Here is a 21,714-nt window from a genome sequence, read left to right on the forward strand (position 1 = left end):
GGTGGAGAGATTTGGGTTCACAAACAAATGATGTGAAAAGCAGAGGCAGTGTGTTGTAGTGAATCAACAAATCCTTTCGTTGGGCACAGCTGACTTTGAATCCTGCTCTGCTGCTTGGTTGAGTTACCCTCCCTAAGTCTGTATCCTCACCTAAAAAGTGAATATATTAACATACTTATTCCAGAGGATTCGTGTGATGACAAATTAGATAATACGTTTAAAATATTTAGCCCAATTCCAGGCACATAGCAAGTGCTCAGTAAATACTAGTTTTTATAAATCTGTTTAATACTGAATATTGGATTAAGTGGGACAGAGGGAGCATGTAGATATATCAATGAAAACTCTCAGAAACTCATCTGAAGGTTCTAGCAGAAAGAGATGAGACACAAAATGATACAAAGATAACTGTATGTATTCAGTTGAAGAAATATTTATTAAATTCTTTCTTCTAATCACTAGACACTGTGCTAGGTTGCAGGATATACAATGATAAAGGAGAAGTAGACTAAGACATATACAAATGACTTGGAACAGAATTCGCTTGTATGTAGGTTACTTACTGTATAATAAAGCAGTGATCTAGTAAAAAAAGAAAAAAAAAAGCTATACAACTGAGAAGTGGTCCTTGACTTGGTGGTCTAGTAGATAGGTAAACAAATATGTGTAAGAAAGCATCAGATTTCCTATAATAGAAATCTGTTTGCTATGCACACAAAGAAGATGGTGGACAGGAAAAAAGGATGTAGAAGAGGTGACAATATTTGCTCAATATATTGAGCAATATTCATGCTCAATATTGAAACTGTTCATTAATCACTTGAGCCCGCACTTACTGGAGAACTGACTGTTAGGATTCCTTGCTGACATATTCCACTTCCAGTACAGAGCAGAGATTATTACAGGCTTGAGCCAGTTTTGTTCAATGGAAAGATGAGAAAAATAATGTCCAAAATGTTAAAGTTCAGAACGTTAAAGAATGCCTGTTATACAATGAACATGAATATTCCAGAGACTTATGCTCAAATTCCTAGGTTACTTGTCTATCTTTCTTACTAGACTGTTAACTCCTTGAAGGCAAAGATCTTGAGTGTATCCTGTGCACTCTTGGATTGTCCCAACTTGGCTCAGTAGGGACAGTAAAAAATTGTTGTGTAAATTGTTAAATAGATGTTCCCCAAATGCCTCCCATGTCAAAAATGGAAAAATATTTAACAAATGTCCTGGTAATTGTTTTTCTTTCACATCTATGGACAGTCTGCAATGGACCAAAAAAAAAAAAAATCTATATAACCATGCCTGCTTTCAAATAAAACGGTCAGTTTTGTCATTCTCTCTTTTCTTTAGGAGAAATTATTTGAAGGTTTGGAAAAAAGGGGGTGTCTTGGTAGCTGAAAATTGATTCTCTCTGAAACAGAGATGGCATCTACAAATTGCTGTGATCTGGAGATGAAGACAAGAACGTACGTAATTCTAGAGCAGAGCTCTTTGGCTGAAGTCATACAGCAGTGGTCTGGAAAGGCTCCGGGCTCGGGTGCATCCTGGTGCTTTGAGAGTTCCGATACGTCAAGAAGAGATGGAGCAGTTGTCTAGTCCACTGTTTCTTGAGCACACGTCAGCATTTAAGTCAGTTCCAGTATTTAGAGAACTCTGCTTGGAGGTGGTGAAGTGGATTGTTCCTCTTCTCTGGAACAATCCTACAAAGTCCCGGATGGCAGTGCCAACTTGGGGACGGTTTGATTTGCATGGATTAGATATAGAAAAAGGGCCTGTCATTCAGGGGAATTAGAAGATGTAACCACCAGGAAGTAGCGCCTGAGTCAACCTCTTTCCCAGGGCAGCGCTCCGAAGACCACTCGAGCCAGGGGTGGCGGGCCTGTGAAGATGGGGCCCCCGGGCTCGGCCTCAGCATAGGCACACGTGACGCGCGTGTGGGCGTTGAGTGACAGGCGCGGCCTTGGGCGGGCATTGGCGGAAATCAACTTCCGGGGGCAGAGGTGCTGGAAGCCGGGTGGTGCGTGGTACGTGGGCTACCCCAAGTCGTGTAGCCGGGGTCCTGGTTCCCCGGGTCAGGGTCGCGCCCGGGTGCACGCGTGCAGGGCTGTGTGCTGTGGGTGGCTCACCTGACGGCGTGGGGGAGCGGCGCGGCGGCGGCGGCGGCGGCGGCGGCGAGAGCCGGGGCGCAGGTAAACGGACGCTTGCCTTTCGGGCCTGGGTCTGGGGCCGCGGCCGCGCGAGGCCGGCCGCGCGCCCGGAGGCGGCCTGGGCGCGGGCGGGGAGCGCAGCCGGGCTTCCGCCCGGGCCTGGCCCCGGGAGGTCGGTCGCGGTGTCTGAGAGTCAGGGGGCGTGACCTGCCTCCCTTGGCGGGCGGTGCCGACCCGTGCTTGCCCTCTCCGCCAGGTTTCGGCCCCTGCGCTTTGCAGAATCGAATGTTTTCGAAAGCCTACGCACAAGTACACGTGACTGTTGTGTCACCGAAGCTCCCACTGAACGTTGACTTTGATCCTTGCCGAGTTTTCACCGATCGCGCCTGGTTTATGTTTCCCCTTCGACTTGGCCAAGTACACCAGGGTAAAAGCTCTACAACGGCCGTCTGTGACATTTCCTTGCCGTTACTTTGGGCCATAGGTTGCAATAAAAGTGGCGTTTCGGGGTGAAAGCAGCAGCCAGTAACTTTCCTAGTGGTGAGGTATCCTTCATCCTCTGAAGTGCGTCCCCTCTCTCCTCAAAGATGTTTCTTCCATCTGCCCTTGTTGCGTAGTGCGGAGCAAAGCTTTGGACATGAAACCTATTTTTGTCTTCGCTCGAAGGAGTGGGATCTCTATTAAAAGCAGCGCTGAGTAGGTGTTTTTTTTTGGTAGGATGATGTTGCTGCTGCTACTCTCACTTGCTTCCGTGATGAGAGTTGGGGCAGATGCTGATTTCCTGGAGGGTAAAGTTCTGGTCACAGCTATAGGTGATTCAGCGGCACCTTAAGAATTCCGGCTCTTTTCCTTCCCTCCCCCTCTGAACTGTGCAGATACTGATGCCCACCTTACTCTCCAAATATTTATCTGGACGGTAGTTGGATGATGGCTTTTGGACGCAGTTTGGATGTTGCATGGTACTAGAGATTGGGGTGGACTGACGTTTCATCTTGTCATTGGGGTGGGCTAACATTTCACCCCACAATTTAAGACAAAATACCCAGAATATTTAGTTGGGTGGGGTGACTGGGAGTGGCAATAAAGTCGCGTTGTTCTCTGCCATCAGAGAGCTGAACACTTCATATCATTTACCTTCTGCTGCGATTTCTGTTGCATTAAGGGAATTCGCTGTACTGTACCTGTAAGGTTAATGCAGCGGGGGGATGCCAGGGGAAGTGCACCTGTATGGTGCTGGCTAGCCAGTAAATTGTGTGGTAGAGAATTGCCCTGGTTACAAAGTTTGGTATCCTCCAGGCTGGCTAGGAGGTTCTTCTGTGGGCTGGGAAATCTTATTATGAACAGGTTTCCTAGCAACAGTACAAGTCAAATGGAATAAACATAAAGAAAACAAAGTGATGAAAGTTACAATTTACCTCTTAACTTTTATTAAATGGAAAAATGTATCTTACTGGAGTGATCAGCTCAAACCTTCTGAGAGCTTTCTGTTTATTTTAGTCATCTTGATACTTAATAACAGACAAAAAGAAACTTCAGAAAGTCATCACAGAGAGACAGCTTTTTTTTTTTTGGTGGCAGTTAAAAAAAAAAAAAAAAAAGAAGAAGAAGAAAAGAAAGATGGTTACCAGGTAGCTGGTCTGAAGCTTAAATGGACAAACAGGAATTTGTCTGGTTAGAGGCATTTTATCTTGAACCCCTAGCTATAGATGTAAGATTTGTAAAGTACATAGGATTGTTATGAATAAAGAAAACTATTTGAAGGTTTATTATCTTGCCCTTCATAGCAGAAATTGGGGTGGAAGTACATTAGGGTGGATGGGACTCTTTTAATCAGTAAATTGTAAAGGGCATGTTTAGGTGAGTTGTTTCCAAATTTTAGTTTGTAATCACTGTGCCTCCTTTATCAGTCTGTTACTTGTGACTTTTGGTCTTTCTTGAAACTCATCAAATTTTGCTATTTTTCTGTCTAAACAATGAGAACAATAAAAAAGGCAACTCTCTTTAGAGTAACTCTTTGTATCAATGTGTTTCTTCTTATTTACTATTGATAAATCAATATTTTGATTTCCAGTATTTCTGATTTTTTTGTTTCCCCACTGTTTACCCCACCCAAATACCCATTTAGCTGGGTTTAGCTCATTTAACTTGATGCATATTTTCCAAAAGGGCATGTCCTGCGTCTTTTAAAATGTGGGTTTATTGAGGTATACTTTACAAGTAAAAAAAATCTCATCTAGTATCTTGTTATTTAAATTCTAACGAATGCATAATAGTCATGTAACCACTACCGCAATCTAGACAAAGAACATTTCTATCATTCCAAAAAGTTCCCTCATTGCTCCTTTGTAGTTCGTTTTCTCCCCTTAGCAGTAGATCTGGCCACCAGTGATTTGTTCACTGTTCCTATAGCTTTGTCTTTTCTGGAATGTCATATAAATGGACTCGTACTGTGTATAGAACTTGTTTTCTGGTTTCTTTCATGTAATGCTTTTGTGATTCATCCATTTTAGTGCATGTATCAGTGCTTTGTTCTTTTTTTATTGCCGAGTGCTATTTCATTGTATGGCTATATCACAATTTGTTTATCTATTCACCAGGTGGACATTTAGGTTGTTTCCAGTTTTTGGCATTTAGGAATGAAGCTGCTGTAAACATTCACGTACAGTTCTTTGTACATTCATCTACCGGTCTCTGTGTAGAGATATGCTTTCATTTCTTTTTGTTAAATATTTAGGAGTAGGATTCTTTGACCATGTGGCAAATGTTTGTTTAACTTCATAAGAAATTACCAAACTATTTTCCAAGATAGCTGTTTCATTTTACATCCTTACCAGCAATGTTTGATGGTTCCATTTGCTCCACATCCTGGTCAGCATTTGTCATTTTACTTTTAATCTTAGCTATACTAATAGGTATTTAGTGCTAGCTCATTGATGTTTGAATTTAAATTTTCCTGTCGACTAATATGTTGAGCATCTTTTCATGTGCTCATTTGCTATTATTTGCTATCTGTATGTCTTCTTTGGTGAAGTTATCTGTTCAAATCTTTGGTCTATTTTCTTAGTGAGTTGTAAGAATTTTGTATAGTCTGGATACAATTCCTTTATCATATATATGTTCACAAATATTTTCTTTCAGTCTGTGCTTTGTCTTTTTAGTTTCTTAACAGTATCTTTCAAAGAGCTGAAGTTGTAAATTTTGAAGAAGTCCAGTTTATCATTTTTTTCTTTTATGATTTGTGCTTTTGCGTCCTATCTAGAAAATTTTGACTAACCCAAAGATATAAAGATTTTTTTTTTTAAAACTGTGTTTTCTTCTAGAACTTTTATAGTTTTAGATTTTACCTTTAGGTCTGTGATCTGTTTTGATCAATTTTTTCTTCATTTTTCTATGTGGTGCAAGATATGGGTCAAAGTTCTTTTTCTCTCGCCCTTTATTTTTTTGTGTATTGACACCCAATTTGTCCAGCACCACTTACTGAAAGGACTATCCTTACTATTCTTTCTTCAGTAAATTTTCTTGGCATCTTTGTCAAAAATCAATTGACTCTGTATGTGTAGATCTGTTCCTGGACTCTCAGTTCTCTTCCATTGTTCTATATGTCTCTCCTTTGGCCCAAACTACAACGTCTTCATTAATGTAAATTAAAAAAAAATTTTTATTATTTATTTTTGGCTGCATTGGGTCTTCGTTGCTGCACACGGGCTTTCTCTACTTGCAGCAAGAGGGGGTTACTCTTCTTTGCCATGTGCGGCCTTTTCATCGCAGTGGCTTCTCTTGTTGCAGAGCACAGGCTCTAGGCATGCGGACTTCAGTAGTTGTTGGCATGCAGGCTCAGTAGTTGTGGCACACGGGCTTAGTTGCTCCGCAGCATATGGAATCTTCCCGGACCAGGGCTCGAACCCGTGTCCCCCTGCATTGGCAGGTGGATTCTTAGCCCCTGCCCCACCAGGGAAGTCCCTATTAATGTAATTTTATAGTATGTCTTGAAATTAGGAAGTCTGAGTCTTCCAGCTTACTTTTTGTGTGTGTTTGTTTTGGGTATCCTAGCTCCTTTTCTTTTCATGTACATTTTTAGAATCAGCCTATTCTATAAAAAAGCATCCTGGGATTTTGACTGGATGCACTGAAGTTATAGTTTTATATGGAGAGTATTGACATCTTAATGTTGTTAAGATGTTAATAAAGTCTTTGATTTTTCTCATTAACGTTTTAAAGCTTTCAGCATAATAATTTTGCACATATTTGTGCAAAATGTTATATTTATGTCTAAGTGCTTCATGTTATTTGGTGCTGTTGTAAATGGTAATCTTATAAAAAATTTCAGTTTCCAATTATTTATATAAATAAATTGATATTTTATATTGACCTTGAATTCTTAACCTTGTTAATAAATTCAATTACCCTAGTAGCTTTTGTAAACTCATTGGGATTTTCTATGTAGACAATCTTGTCTGCCAGTAGAGACTGTTTTAGTTCATATTTTCCTGTTTGCCTTTTATTTCATTTTCTTGTCTCGTTGCACTGGCTAGGACCTTCAGTGTGATGTTAAACGGAACAGTAAGAGCTGACATCCTTGCCTTGTTTCTCTTCTTAGTGGGGAAGGCATGTAATCTTTTACCATTAAGTAGTTAGCTATAGGTTTTTTTGTAAGTACAGTTCTCATCAGATTGAGGAAGTTTTCTTTAGCTTCTTGTTCACTGACATTTTTTTAAAAATCATAAATGAATACTGTATTTTTTTTGATTGTGGAAATCATAGTTGATTACAGTAGAAAATTGGGAAATAATCCTATAAAGAAAAGAGTTAATCCATTTCCATTAATATGAGATAATTCCTGCTATATTTTGCTGGCTTTTTTTTGTTTTTTGCGGACATTTAAAAAACAAAATTGTAAATATTGTCTTACAGTTTTTTCTTTTTGCTAGGCTTACACTGAGTGCTTTCTACGTCATGAATTTTTGGAGAACTTGATTTGTATGTTCTTGATTTGTAGTTAGGATAGTTGTTTTCCTCAGAATTTATATTAAATCTTTGTGCATAACTCTGATAAAATTTTTTTAATTGATTTTTAAAAAAATGGTTATTACTCAAAGTGTATGACATTTTTTCAGATTCTTAATATACACTGCCTCTTTGTTTTATTTTATATTCCTAGAATTTGTCCTCCAGACTATGTATTTGTAATAAATTTTAGAGCAAAATGTGGCAGTCAATATCATTGACTTTTTGTGCATCACTTTATGGTAGAATCCTAGAATTTCAGAAACTCAGTTCCTTAGATTTTATCCAGTTTAAGTCATTTATTTTATAGGTTTAGCATGTGGAATAAGTAAATGGCTTTTCCATCCACATTATTATTTTGCTGTCAGTGATCTAGATAGAATTCCTGATGCATTTTGTGTAATGTAAAATACTCATGTTTTTCTTTTGATAAGGATTGTAGAAATCTTTGTGTCCAGCATCATGCAGTAACCCTTTATGTATGTTGTTTTATTGAATTCCAACCAGAACCTTTTGAGGTAGGTAGTATTTTTCCCATTTCATAGATGAGGAAACTGAGTCTCAGACAAGTGAGCAAAGTTATTTATGGTTGTATTAACAGTGAGTGGTAGAGCTGGAGTTTTATCACAAGTCTTCTTGAATCTGCTTTTATTTGTAGGCTATAATGCCAATATAGAGTTTACGTAAGCATTTTGTATGTAGTCTGCTTACTCTGGATCTGTCTTCTAATTTTAATTCTTAGAATAAACTCATTAAGCAATTTAGTAAATCAGCATGAGACAGTATCAGTTAGTTCTAAAATATTTACCCAAATTTCTGTCCTTTTATATTGTCTAATTTTAAATTGTTTTAAGTATTTCTTGACCTGTATCCTCTTCCCTTCCCTGTCAAATCCCCAGTAAGTGGTACAAAGACTGTTGTTAGCTATATGTTGTAGAGTTTTACTTAAAGAATTAGAGATACATTTATTGTCACTAGCAGAGAATACAATAATTTAAAAATTTTGAAATTAGAAGACTTTTTAAAAGTTACAGGTTTAATAGATGAAGATCAGAAATAATGTTAGCTACTTTAAAATGCAGCATGTTATAATTGTAGTAAACCTTCTTACCTTAGAAGGGTATGAACATTTTGGTATTTATGTAATGCAGTTGAACACATATACTCATATAGATTAACTATATCAGTGAAATAACCGCTATTTTGTAAAGTGTGGAATCACTTTTTCCTGGTATTCAGAGAAGACTGACTTTCTTCTCCCTTTGCCAGCCTTGCTAACATAGACCATGTGCATCTCCTACCAAAAGTAGGCATAGATAACGAAGGGGCCAGCCAAATTGCCTTTTATTTTGTGTTCCATCTTGTGGTGAAAGAGGGTCTACATGATCATTTCAAGATGCTTTACTTTTGTATTATAAGAATTCAGAACATCTGCAACTGTAGTAAAGACAGTGCTGCGGTATTATGCAAGATGCATTCATCTATAAGTATGCTTCGCTGATAGGGGCTTATATGAATATTACTAAAAAACTACATTTTGGATGAATGAAAATCAGATTTTTGACTGACTTACAGACTTTTATAAAATGGATGCTCCAAACCTTGGGTTGTTTATAGTATACCATTCTGCATATTGATTATGAAATATTCAGTTATCCTTGATACATTACTGGTGTGCAAAATTTTACTTGTGTCTTTGAATCTAAGGCATGTTGTGTAGTCAGTATCTAGTTGGATCATGCTTTTTATTCATTCTGCAAATTTCTGCTGGTTGATTACAGTGTTTAACCCCTGTGTATTTAATATAATTGCTGATACTTGTTGAGTTTCTTGGATGTGTAGGTTAATGTTTTTCATCAAATTTGTGAAAATTTCAAGCATTCTTTTATTTATTTATTTATTTATTTTTTGCGGGTACGCGGGCCTCTCACTGTCGTGGCCTCTCCCGTTGCGGAGCACAGGCTCTGGACGCGCAGGCTCAGCGACCATGGCTCATGGGCCCAGCCGCTCCGCGGCATGTGGGATCATCCCGGACTGGGGCACAAACCCGGGTTCCCTGCATCGGCAGGCGGACTCTCAACCACTGCGCCACCAGAGAAGCCCTCTTTTATTTATTTTTAAATTTGTTTATTTTATTCCTTTTGGCTGCATTGGGTCTTTGTTGCTGTGCATGGGCTTTCTCTAGTTGTGGTGAGCAGGGGCTACTCTTCGTTGTGGTGCGCGGGCTTCTCATTGTGGTGACTTCTCTTGTCGGGGAGCATGGGCTCTAGGAGCGTGGGCTTCCATAGTTGTGGCACGTGGGCTTAGTAGTTGTGACTTGTGGGCTCTAGAACACAGGCTCAGTAGCTGTAGCACACAGGCTTAGTTGCTCCACGGCATGTGGGATCTTCCCAGACCAGGGCTTGAACCCGTGTCCCCTGCATTGGCCACTGCACCACCAGGGAAGCCCCTCTAGCATTATTTCTTGAAGTAGTTATTCTGCCCCTTTCTTTCTCTCCTCTTTTTCTGGAACTCTCATTATGCTTATGCATATGTTGGTATTCCTGATGGTTATCTACAGGTTTTGATACTTTGTTTATTTTTCTTTATTCTTTTTTCTTTCTGTTCCTCAAACTGGATAGTCTCAATTGACCTATCTTCAGATTCACTGATTCATTCTTCTGTCAACTCAGCATTTGCTGTTGAGACCTTCTAGTGAATTTTTTATTTCAGTTAGTGAACTTTTCAACTCCAGATTTTATATATTTTATTTTTATAATTCCTATCTTTTCATTAGTACTCTATATTTTATGAGACTGTTATTACACTTTAGTTATTTAGGCATAGTTTCCTTTAGTGATTTGAGACTACATGTTTGAACATATTTAAAGTAGTTGATTTTAATGTCTTTGTCTAAGTCTATAATGTCTGAGTTTCCTCATGAGCAAATTTTTATTGACTGCCGGTTTTCTGCTCTGTGTGTGGACTATACTTTCTTGCTTTTTTTGCATGTCTCATAATTTTTGTTGAAAACTATTTATAAATATATGTGTATATATATATTTTTAATATATTTTACATGTAACATGGCAACTCTGGAAATCAGAAATTCCTCTCCTCCCCAGAGTTTTTTATTGTTGCTGTTTTTGTTGCTATTTTTGCTGTCTTGTTTAGTGACTTGGTGAACTCTTTTTGTAAACTCTGTATTCTTTGTCTTGTATGGCCACTTGGAATTATTAGCAGTTATATTATGCCAGTTCATTTTATAAAATTGGGTCAATTTACATAGAGGAAATCTTTAGTTAGGGCTTGTGAATTATGATTAAAAAGTTCATTGATTATCAAAATGATTACAAAAAGTAAGAAAACATTTATTGACTGCTTACCCTGTGCTATGCCTGAACATATTACTTGGTTAATGGGATTATCAGACAACCAGAAGCCCAGGTTTTTTTTTTTTTTTTTTTAATTTGGTGAAAATCTCTAGACTTGTACTTGTGGGGTTTTAATGCCTTAGTAATCAAAAGTAGCTGGACTTATTTTTTTCCCTAGCATTTAACTCAATGGCTTAGCATCTTGTCATCTTGTACTACCTGAGAGTCATAATTGAGAATATTATTTTCAGTGCTGTAGAAGACATTGGGATGATTCAAACAGTTGATAAGAACATGGGGTTAAAATGTAGAAATACTTATATACAACTAATGGAACTTAAGTAAATAAGACTTACTGTGTCAGTGCCATCACCTAATAGCTAGCATTTTTTGGATTTGGTTATATATTTACTCAGTAGAGAAATAGTGTCAGTTGACATTTCTGTAGGATCCTGGCACTATGGCATATAAAAAAGTTGGGAGTGCTTGGATTGCCTTGTGGGAAAACTTTGGATTTTTAGCTAATGGCTTAGTTAATCTTCATAATAGTGCAGAGGAAAAGTCTTTCAAATATTGCTCAGAAATGGTCAGATTTGTCAGGAAAAAAAAAATTACAAGTTAGGATCAGATGAAAAAAATGATCCTGCTGAGGATACTGGTACTTTACTTCAGGAAGAAATGAAAATTAGTGGTCAGGACAGTTTTATATTATCTTAGAAAAATGTGAGCAAGCAAGTCCTTTATGTGTTTCTCTGGTAAACAAGTCTGTTTCCTGTTTAAGGGCACTGTTAGCAGATGAAGACCTTTGATAGGTGCATAAACAAGGATTTAATAACTGTCAAACTAAGTTAATGAAAGTAAAATAATGGACAACTGAACTATGGTGAGAAGCAAAATTCAATTCAATAGAAATCTATATTTCAGGTTCCTATACTAGGCACTGGAGGATACAGAAATAAATGTCACTTGGTTTTCAAGGACCTCACAGTCAAGTAGGTGAGAGTTATATAAACTGATACATTATAGGGAGAGCACTGATTGGGAAGGAGTGGGATCCTGAAAGTTAGGAGTGTGTGGGAAGAGATGAAGCTAGAGACATCGAGCCCCTGAATTTTGATGAGTATTTTTTGCCAGTGGGAGCATCCTTCCCACCCTCAGTGGTAGTGGCCTCTCTACCCACAGTGGTAGCTACTTCCTCACTCGCAGTGGGAGTAGCCTCTCCACCCATGTCTGAGATCTGAGGGGATTAATTCTGCATTAATGGCAGCCCCTGAGGCAGTTGCCAGGCAAGACAATGCTGATCTCCTCAGGACCTGTCCCCAACACTTTTCTTTGCTTCTAGATCTATGACTAGACTGAAATCCCAGCAGGCTTCTAAAGGTGAGGTACAAAGTGTGACTCATGGGGAAATGTACTATACTCCAAAAGAACTACTTGAACTTTCTAATTTATACAGACAGATCCAGGGAACATGTGTGGGAATGGATACTAAAGGTGCAGCATAATCATGAAAACAACGTGAAGTTGGACCAGGCAGAATTTATTGATATGGGCTCACTAAGCAGAGATTCTGCATTTAGTGTGGTGGTTTGGCCGAAATATGGACCAAAAGGTGGCTCACAGTGAGTGAGCTGCAAATGCTGGGCCTACCTGTCTTGGTTTACTGTAGAGGAAGGGAGTCAAGGGCTTAGGGAGATTGGAATGTTAGAGTGGATTTGTCATTTAGGAAGTGCCTCACCCAAACTGGGAGGGTCCAGAAGACATAGCTTCCACCAATATTATGAGATAAATCGTGAGGGGAGCCCTGGCATCCTTGACGAGCTCTGTGATGCTTCAGTAGGGCATGCAGTCACTGAACTGGGAAACCTAAATGCAATGGGAGTAAATGAATTCCAGGGTGGCAGGGGCCGAGTAATGACATCCATCTGTCAAAGGCAAGGTGAGCGTGGTTTGGGCAGCAGAGTCAAAGCGGCAATTAGAATAGTCTGATTTAGGCAGAACAATGGTGTTGGCTAGTTGATCATGGTGTTCCTAGAAGTGAAATAGATAGGAAGCCTACTGAATTCTTACTTGATCTGTATAAGCAGAAAAGTTCTATGTCAAGTGAACCAAAGTCTAGCCTGAATCAGAAAAAACAGAGTCATGACCCATCAATCAATTCTGAGACTTGAATTTTTACAGACCTAGAACCCCTTGAATGAAGAGGAGGCAGGGTTCCCTTGAGGAAGGACGCTGGTACATTGCCAAAATTTACTGTCAGTCTTTCTGTCAGCCCTTCTAAAGGGTTCTGTGGCCTTTCATCATGGTAATTGTGCATTGGGGAAAAGGAAATAATCACACCTTTCAAGGACTGCTGGATACTGGCTCTGAATTGACGCTAGTTCCATGGGACCCAAGTTGTCCCTTTGGTCCATCGTCAGAATAGGGGCTTATGGAGGTCAGGTAATCAATGAAGTTTTAGCTCAGGTCTGTCTCACAGTGAGCCCAGTGGGTCCTCAAATCCATCCTGTAGTTATATCTCCAGTTCCAGAATGCATAATTGGAATAGATACAGTCAGCTGCTATCACAGTCCCCACATTGGTTATCTGACCAGTGGAGTGAAGGTGATTATGGTGAGAAAGGTCAAATGGGAGCCACTAGAATTGCTTCAACCTAAGAAAAGAGTAAACCAAAAGCAATACCTCATATCTAGGGGGATTGCAGACGTTAGTGCCACCATCAAGGACATGAAACATGCAGGGTTGGTGATTCCCACCACTTCTGCATTCATCTGATCTGTTTGGCCTGTGCAGAAGACAGATGGATCTTAGAGAATGACAGTGGATTATTGTAAGCTTAACCAGGTGGTGATTCCAGTTGCAGCTGCTATATATAGTTTTACTGCTTGAGTAGATTAACACATCCCCTGATGACTTGTATGCAGCTATTGGTCTGGCAGATGCGTTTGTCTCCATCTCTGTCAGCAAGGTCCAGCTGAAATAGTTTGCTTTCAGCTGGCAAGGCCAGCAGTACACCTTCACTGTCCTACCGCAGCCCTACGTCATAATTTAGTTTGTGTGGATCTGTATCACTTTTCTCTTTCACAAGATAATCATCACACTGGTCCATTAAATTGAGGGCATTATGTTGACTGGACCTAGTGAGCAAGAAGCAGCAACTTCTCTAGACCTAGTAGTAAGACATTTTAGTGTCAGAGAGTAGGAAACAAATCTGATAAAAGCTAAGGGGCCTTCTACCTCAGTGAAATTTCTGGGGGTCTAGTGGTATGAGATATCTTGAGATATCCCTTCTAAGGTTAAGACAAGGATAAGTTGTTGCATCTGGGCCTTCCTGCAACCAAGAAAGAGGCGCAACATCTAGTGGATCTCTCTGGATTTTAGAGACAACATTCCTCATTTGGGGTGTGTTACTCTGGCACATTTACTGAGTGACTCAAAAAGCTGCTCGATTTGAATGGGACCCAGAATAAGAGAAGACTCTGCCACAGGTCCAGGCTGCTGTGCAAGCTGCTCTGTCACTTGGGCCATATGTTCCACCAGATCTAGCGGTCCTTGAAGTGTCAGTGGCAGATAGGGATGCTGTTTGGAGCTTTTGGCAGGTTCCTTTAGGAGAATCAGAGTGTAGGCCCTTAGGATTTTGGACCAAAGCCCTGCCATCCTCTGTGGATAACTGTGCCTCTTGAGAAGCAGCTGTTGGCCTACACTTGGGCCTTAGAGACTGATTGCATAACCATGGGCCACCAAGTTACCATGTGACCTTAGCTGCCCATCATGAAGTGAGTGTTATCTGACCCACCAAGCCATAAAGCTGGGCACGTGACACAGCAGCACTCCATCAACAAGTGGAAGTGGTATATATCTGAGCAGGCCCGAGCAGGCCCTGGAGGCACAGATAAGTTGAAGAAGTGGCCCAAATGTCCATGGGCCCTACTCTGCTACAGTGTCTTCTTTTTCCAGACTGCACCTCTGGCTTCATGGGAAGTTTGCTAACATCAGTTCACAGAAGAGAAGACTCAGGCCTGTTATACAGATGCTTTTGCATGATATGCAGGCAGCACCAGAAAGTGGACGGCTGCAGCCCTACAGCCTCTTTCTGGGACATCCCTGAAGGATAGTGGTGAAGGGAAATCCTCCCAGTGGGCAGAACTTCAGGCAGTGCACCTGGTTGTTCACTTTGCTTGGAAGGTCAAATGGCCAGACATACAATTGTATACTGATTCATGGCTTATGACCAATGGTTTGGCTGGATGGTTAGGGACTTGGGAGAAACATGGTTGGAAAATTGGTGACAAGGAAATTTGGGGAAAAGGTGTGGATAGACCTCTTTGAATGGGCAAAAAATGTGAAGATATTTGTGTACCATGTGAATGCTCACTAAAGAGTGATCTCAGCAGAGGAAGATTTTAATAATCAAGTGGATAGGATGACTCACTCATTCTGTGGATACCAGTCAGCCTCTTTCCCCTGTCACCGCTGTCATTGCCTCGAGGGCTCATAAGCAAAGTGGCCATGCTGGCAGCGATGGAGGTTACACATAGGCTAAGCAACAGACTTCCACTCATCAAGGCCGGCCTGGCTATGGCCACTGCTGAGTGCCCAGTCTGTCATCAGCAGAGACTAACACTGAATCCTTGATATGGCACCATTCTTTGGTGTGATTAGCCAGCTAAGTGGAGGCAGGTTGGTTATACTAAACTACTCCCATAATTGAAGTGGCAGCGATTTATTCTTACTGCAGTAGATGTTTACTTTGGATATGGACTTGCCTTCCCTGCGTGCAGTGCTTCTGCCAAAACTGTCATCTCTGGACTTATAGAATGCCTCATTCACCACATAGTATTCCATATAGCATTTCTTCTGATCCAGGAACTCACTTCACAGCAAGAGAAGTGCAGAAGTGGGCCCATGTTCATGGAATTCATTGGTCTTATCTTGTTTCCTGCCATCCTGAAGCAGCTGGCTTGACAGAATGGTGGAATGGTCTTTTGAAGACTAAGTTATGGTGCCAGCAAGGTGTCAGTATCTTGCAGGACTGGTGCAAGGTTCTCCACAAGGTTGTATATACTTTGAATTAGCATACAGTATATGGTGCTGTTTCTTCCATAGCCAGGGTCACAGGTCCAAGAATCAAGGGGTGGAAATGGGAGTGGCACCATTCACTATTACCCCTCGTGAGCCACTAGCAAAACTTTGGTTCCTGTTTCTATGACTTTCTGCTCTGCTGGCCTATAGGTCTTAGTTCCAAAGGGAGGAATGCTTCCACCAGAAGACACAGTGATTCCATTGAATTGGAAATTAAGACTACTGCCTAGCCACTTTGGACTCCTCATACCTCTGAATCAACAGGCAAAGAAGGGAGTTGCTGTGCTGGCTGGGGTGACTGATCCTGACTACCAAGGGGATATTGGACTACTGTTCCACAATGGAGGTAAGGAAGAGTGTGTCTGAAATGCAGGAGATTTTTTTAGGCATCTCAATATTATCATGCCCTGTGATTAAAGTCAATGGAAAACTAAAACAGCCCAATTGAGGGAGGACTACTGATGGCCCAGATCCCTCAGGAATGAGGATTTGGGTAACTCCATGAGGTAAAGAACCATGACCAGCTGAAGTGCTTGCTGAAGATAAAAGGAATACAGAATGGGTAATGGAAGAAGGCAGTTATAAATACCAGCTACAACCATTTGACCAGTTACAGAAATGAGGACTGTAATAGTCATGAGTATTTCTTCCTTATTTTGCTATGAATATGTGTGTGTGTGTGTGTGTGTGTGCGCGCGCGCACGTGTATGTGTATGGCAATATATATGTAAACTATCTTTGCTTTTTTCCTCTCTTAACCACTTATCATGTAACATAAAATGCATTAGGTGTATATCATAGTATTTTAAGTATTATTAACTTTACATCATAGTATTTAAATTTTGGGATATCAAGGAGTAGAGTAAATATCACTCAAGGACTTTACCTCCTCTTCTGGAGAAGAGGTTAGTGTGTTTCCAGTTGTACACAGGATAGCTATATCACATTTTATGACCTTGGTATAAAAGAATTATGTCCTTATTTGGAGATTAAGTATGGTTTAAGAGATGAGTATGGGTGCCAAGTAGACAAGGGGTAGACTTGTGATGGTTAATTTTAGGACCGTGGGGTGCCCAAATAGTTGATCAAACTTTATTCTGAAGGTGTTTGTGAGATTAGCATTCGAATTACTAGACAGAGTAAAGCAGATTGCCCTCATCCAATCATTTGAAGACCTGAATAGAACAAAAAGCTGAGTAAGATGGAACTTCTGCCTGATTGCTTGACTGGGACATTGGTCTTCTCCTGCACTTGGACTGGGACTCTTTGGATGCACACTGGAACCGCACCATGCATTCTGGGTTTCCAGCTTGCCAACTGCAGATCTTGGGACTTCTTAGCCTCTATAATCTTACAAGCCAGTTCTTATTAATCTAGTTCCCTCTCTCTTTCTCTCTCTCTCTCTCTCTCTCTCTTTCTCTCTCTCTCTCTCTCTCTCTCTCTCTCTGTCTCTTTATATGTATATACGTGTGTATATATGTATGTAGTATATAGGCACATATATAAAATGTATATATAAAATAATTAAAATTATATACTATTATAAAAATAATAGTTACAAAGCTAATCAAAACAGTATGGTACTGGCACAAAAATGGAAACAGAGATCAGTGGGACAGGTTAGAAAGCCCAGAAATAAACCCACGCACCTGTGGTCAATTAATCTACAACAGAGGAGGCAAGAATATACAAGAAAAGACAGTCTCTTCATTAAGTGGTGCTGGGAAAACTGGACAACTGCATGTAAAAGAATGAAATTAGAACATTCTTTAACACCATATACAAAAATAAACTCAAAATGGATTAAAGACCTAAATGTAAGGCTGGATACTGTAAAACAGAGGAAAACGTAGGCAGAACACTCTTTGACATAAATCGCAGTAGTATCTTTTTGGATCCACCTCCAAAAAGTAATGAAAATAAAAACAAAAATAAGCAAATGGAACCTAATTAAACTCAAAAGCTTTTGTACAGCAAAGAAAACCATAAGCAAAATGAAAAGACAGCCCACACAATGGGAGAAAATATTGCAAATGATGCGACTGATGGGATTAATCTCCAAAATACACAAACAGATCATGAAGCTTAATATCAAAAAAAAAAACCCAATCAGAAAATGGGCAGAAGACCTAATAGACATTTCTCCGAAGAAGATATACAAATGGCCAAAAAGCACATGGAAAGATGCTCAACATTGCTAATTATTAGAGAAATTCTAATCAAAACTACAATGAGGTATCACCTCACATGGGTCAGAATGGCCATCATCAAAAAGTCTACAAACGGTAAATGCTGGAGAGGGTGTGGAGAAAAGGGAACCCTCCTACACTGATGGTGGTAATGTAAATTGTACAACCACTGTGGAGAACAGTATGGAGGTTCCTTAAAAAGCTAAAAATAGAACTACCATATGATCCAGCAATCCCACTCTTGGACGTATGTCTAGAGGAAACCATAATTTGAAAAGATACATGCACCCCAGTGCTCGTTGCAGCACTATTTACAATTGCCAAGACATGGAAGCAGCCTAAATGTCCCTCAACAGAGGAATGGATAAAGAAGATGTGGCACATATATGCAATGGGATATTATTCAGCCATGAAAAAGGAATGAAATAATGCCATTTGCAGCAATATGGATGGCCTAGAGATTATCATACTAAGTGAAGTAAGTCAGACAGAGAAAGACAAATATCATATGCTATCACATGTGAGGAATCTAAAAAAAAAATGATACAAGTGAACTTATTTACAAAACAGAAACTGACTCACAGACTTTGAAAACAAACTTATGGTTACCAAAGGGGAAAGGTGGGGGGGAGGGATAAATTAGGAGTTTGGGATTAACATATACACACTACTATATATAAAATAGATAATCAACAAGGACCTCCTGTATAGCACAGGGAACTCTACTCAATATTCTGTAATAACCTATATGGGAAAAGAATCTGAAAAAGAATGGATGTATGTATATGTATAACTGAATCACTTTGCTGTACACTTGAGACTAGCACAACATTGTAAACCAACTATACTCCAATATATAATAACAAACTAAAAATGTATCTAAATATTAAAAAATGTATCTAAATATTAAAAATAAAATGTATTATTATAAAAATAATAATTATATATATAATTATTATTTTTTTTACAGCTGATCCTTGAAATATATGGGGGTTGGGTGCTGAACCTTGCGTAGTCTATTATCTGACTATAATTTTCTAGTTGGCCTGCTGTATCTGTGGTTCTGCATCCTTGGCTTCTACCAACCATAAATCATGTAGTATTGCAGTAAGTATTTATTTGAAAAAAATTTGCATATAAGCGGACCCATGCAGTTCAAACCCGTGTTGTTCAGGGGTCAACTGCGTTTATCTGGAGGACCCTGACTAATACACTCACCATAGAAATAAAAAATTGACTATTTCCTCTTCCAGTACAACAAACAGGGTGTCTTTGGCAAGGTGGAATGTCAAATATGGAGCTAATAAAAATTTTTAAAGAATACATGGTCATCTTACCACTGTATGAAGAAGAGTGGCCTTGCAGTTTGCTTCATAAATTGCTTTCATTACTTACAGTATTCCAAATCTCACATGATAAAGAAATGACTATGAGATACTGAGTTCTAGTATAAGGATAATTTATAGTAAAACTCTTAGAAATCATGGCTGAGATCCCAGAATTAATTAGTCTCGGACACAGTCAAACAGTGTACCTGTATCACGAAGTATATTGACATTTAACAACAGTCTATAAGGATTATTGACAGGTATATACTTTTGACTTAAGTGATTTGGTAAAACTCAGTTACTGTTATTGCTATTGTTCTTTGACCTTTTATTTTTACCACAGTCTCAGATTATGGAAAATAGTCATTATGCTAAGAAGTTAATCACATATGCTGGAGAGAGATTTAATGAATATAGTAAAATGGAATAATATGCCTGATAAGGTACTATTTACTTTAAAAAAGAGGGAAAAAAAATCTGTGAACAGCAGTACCCAGTACTTAGTTTGTTTTCATTTTTTAAAAAGTAAAGTAAACTGAAGGCGCAATCATAAAGTCTACAGGATTTCCCCTTTTGTAAAAAGTTCTTAGGGAAAAAGAATGATTGTTTGGATACTTTCAGCATTTAAAGCTGGTTAATTACCACACATTCTTTCCATTGTGATTGTGTAGCAGTGTTGAGGTCCAGAATCATGCAAAAAATTTCTTTTTTTAAATCGACTCTCAGTAGACTTGTTTCTCCGTGTCTCTGATGTTGGATTACATAGCAAGTGTTTGTTGGTTCTCAGGCTTGGAAAATGTGTAGTGGTTTTCTAAGCAAATATTCATTCCTCTGCAATTCAGTTACTTTAACGTGGTGCCAATAATTAAAAGAAAATATATATTCTGCCTCAAAAATATCACAGAACTAGATATTCTAATCAAGACAGGTGTACATCTTTTTGGGAACTTATGTGTAATGAGTTGTGGAAGTTGTCAGTTTTCAAGGAAGCAGGAAACCATAACAGTTGAATAAAACACCACTAATTGGTTGTATATGTGGAGAAGTTGGGGCATACGTTTCTGTGTGTGGGAACTGTAGCATTCTTTCATGTAGTTAGTTATCTGTTCTTTTCCATTCTTAAAAGAACATAATGGGGGCTTCCCTGGTGGCACAGTGGTTGAGAGTCCACCTGCCGATGCAGGGGACACGGGTTTGTGCCCCGGTCTGGGAAGATCCCCCATGCCGCGGAGCCTGCGCGTCCGGAGCCTGTGCTCCGCAACGGGAGAGGCCACAACAGTGAGAGGCCAGCGTACCTCAAAAAAAAAAAAAGAACATAATGGGCAATTGTTCAGAGCAATGTTGTTATAATTATAATATAATAAACAGAAAATGCTGTTCATCTATGAAATTGAAACTGAAATTTGTTGATGACTTTCAGTGTATATGTGTGTGTTGAGAGAGAAAGTCATTGTGAGGCATATAAATAGAATGTTGCTTTTACTTTATGATATTCTTTGTTTTGACCTTTCAGAATATCATGAAGCTATCAGGGAATATCATAAACATCAGGGAATCAGTCGTAATGATGGTGAAGGAACCAATGCTTAGGAGAATTACACCTTTGTTCACATCACTACCATTGCTTTCATGTTACCCATAGTGTGTAAACCTTTTTCTCATAAGAAAATTATGGCCCAGAGTAAGCCCTTAACGTATTACCAGGTAACATATTATCAGGGAATATGCAAAAATGAACTAGATGGTTGTATTGTGGTACTGACAGCAGAGATGCTAGCACAGAATAGGACACATAATTGAATATATATGTGTATTAACACACATATGTCCATATGTATATGTTTCACATTAAATTGCTTGGGAATATTGAAATCCTTCAATTCATTGTATTCTTTAAATATTATAGTAGTAGTTTACACATAATCAAGTTTGTGCATATTTGAGTTGTGTGTAGCTCTTGGACAATTTTTAGGAAAATTTCGGAAATAGCAATTTTGAACTGACCGCTTAATCTTATATTAATAGTTGTAGGCATGCTTTGGATTTTTTCTCGTTTTATTTGAGAAGTTGAAGTCAGTAAAGTCAATCAAAAATAATAAGTGTTTATTAATGAACTATTGTTCTGTGTAAGAAAAAAATTGCAAACTTCAGAATGGCTGTAAGAGGCAGAAGATGAGACTGGAAATGTAAATTTGAGCCAGATCATTAAGGGACTCTAGGATCTCTAGGGATAGATTACCAACAACAGAATGGGGAAAAGTGTAAGCAAGGGCATGATGAAGTCAACCCTGGGCAGGCTGGGATAATGCTCTTACTTGTTGATTGCTTGGGAAGAAAATCAAAACAGTATGTAATCATTCTGTTATTTAACAATCTGAAGAAATAAGGCTTTTCTGGGGACACAGGGTGGTGGTATGACTGAAAGTTTAAAAGTAAGACAAACCGACAGGAAGCTGATTATAATTTGGGTATGCCTGGTAACTTCTCCAGTCTCAGGCAGCCTCGCTTACCGCAGAGAGCTTTAAAAAGCATGATGTAGATAGCATCCCATATTTCACTTAACATCTAAGGCTGTCTTCCTATTTTCCTAATACATCTATCCCCTCCCACTCCA

The 21,714-nt window shown here is 39.2% G+C and overlaps 1 protein-coding gene across 11 annotated transcripts in view; it reads left to right on the forward strand.

The window, feature by feature from the left end:
* The first annotated feature begins 450 nt into the window (after window positions 1-450).
* CCDC91 (coiled-coil domain containing 91) overlaps window positions 451-21,714 on the forward strand; it is a 416,368-nt gene continuing 395,104 nt past the window's right edge. For 8 of the 11 annotated variants that reach the window (XR_009521176.1, XM_060024524.1, XM_060024515.1 and 5 more), the window contains exon 1: window positions 451-2,186. The gene's annotated coding sequence lies outside the window, so the exon portion shown is untranslated. Of the gene's footprint in view, window positions 2,187-10,235; window positions 15,930-21,714 lie in introns of those variants that run through there. The other 3 variants (XM_060024516.1, XM_060024518.1, XM_060024522.1) reach the window with 2 other exon arrangements.

Source organism: Delphinus delphis, chromosome 11 (genome assembly GCF_949987515.2).
Source record: "Delphinus delphis chromosome 11, mDelDel1.2, whole genome shotgun sequence".
In the NCBI taxonomy this organism is placed as follows: Eukaryota; Metazoa; Chordata; class Mammalia; order Artiodactyla; family Delphinidae; genus Delphinus; species Delphinus delphis.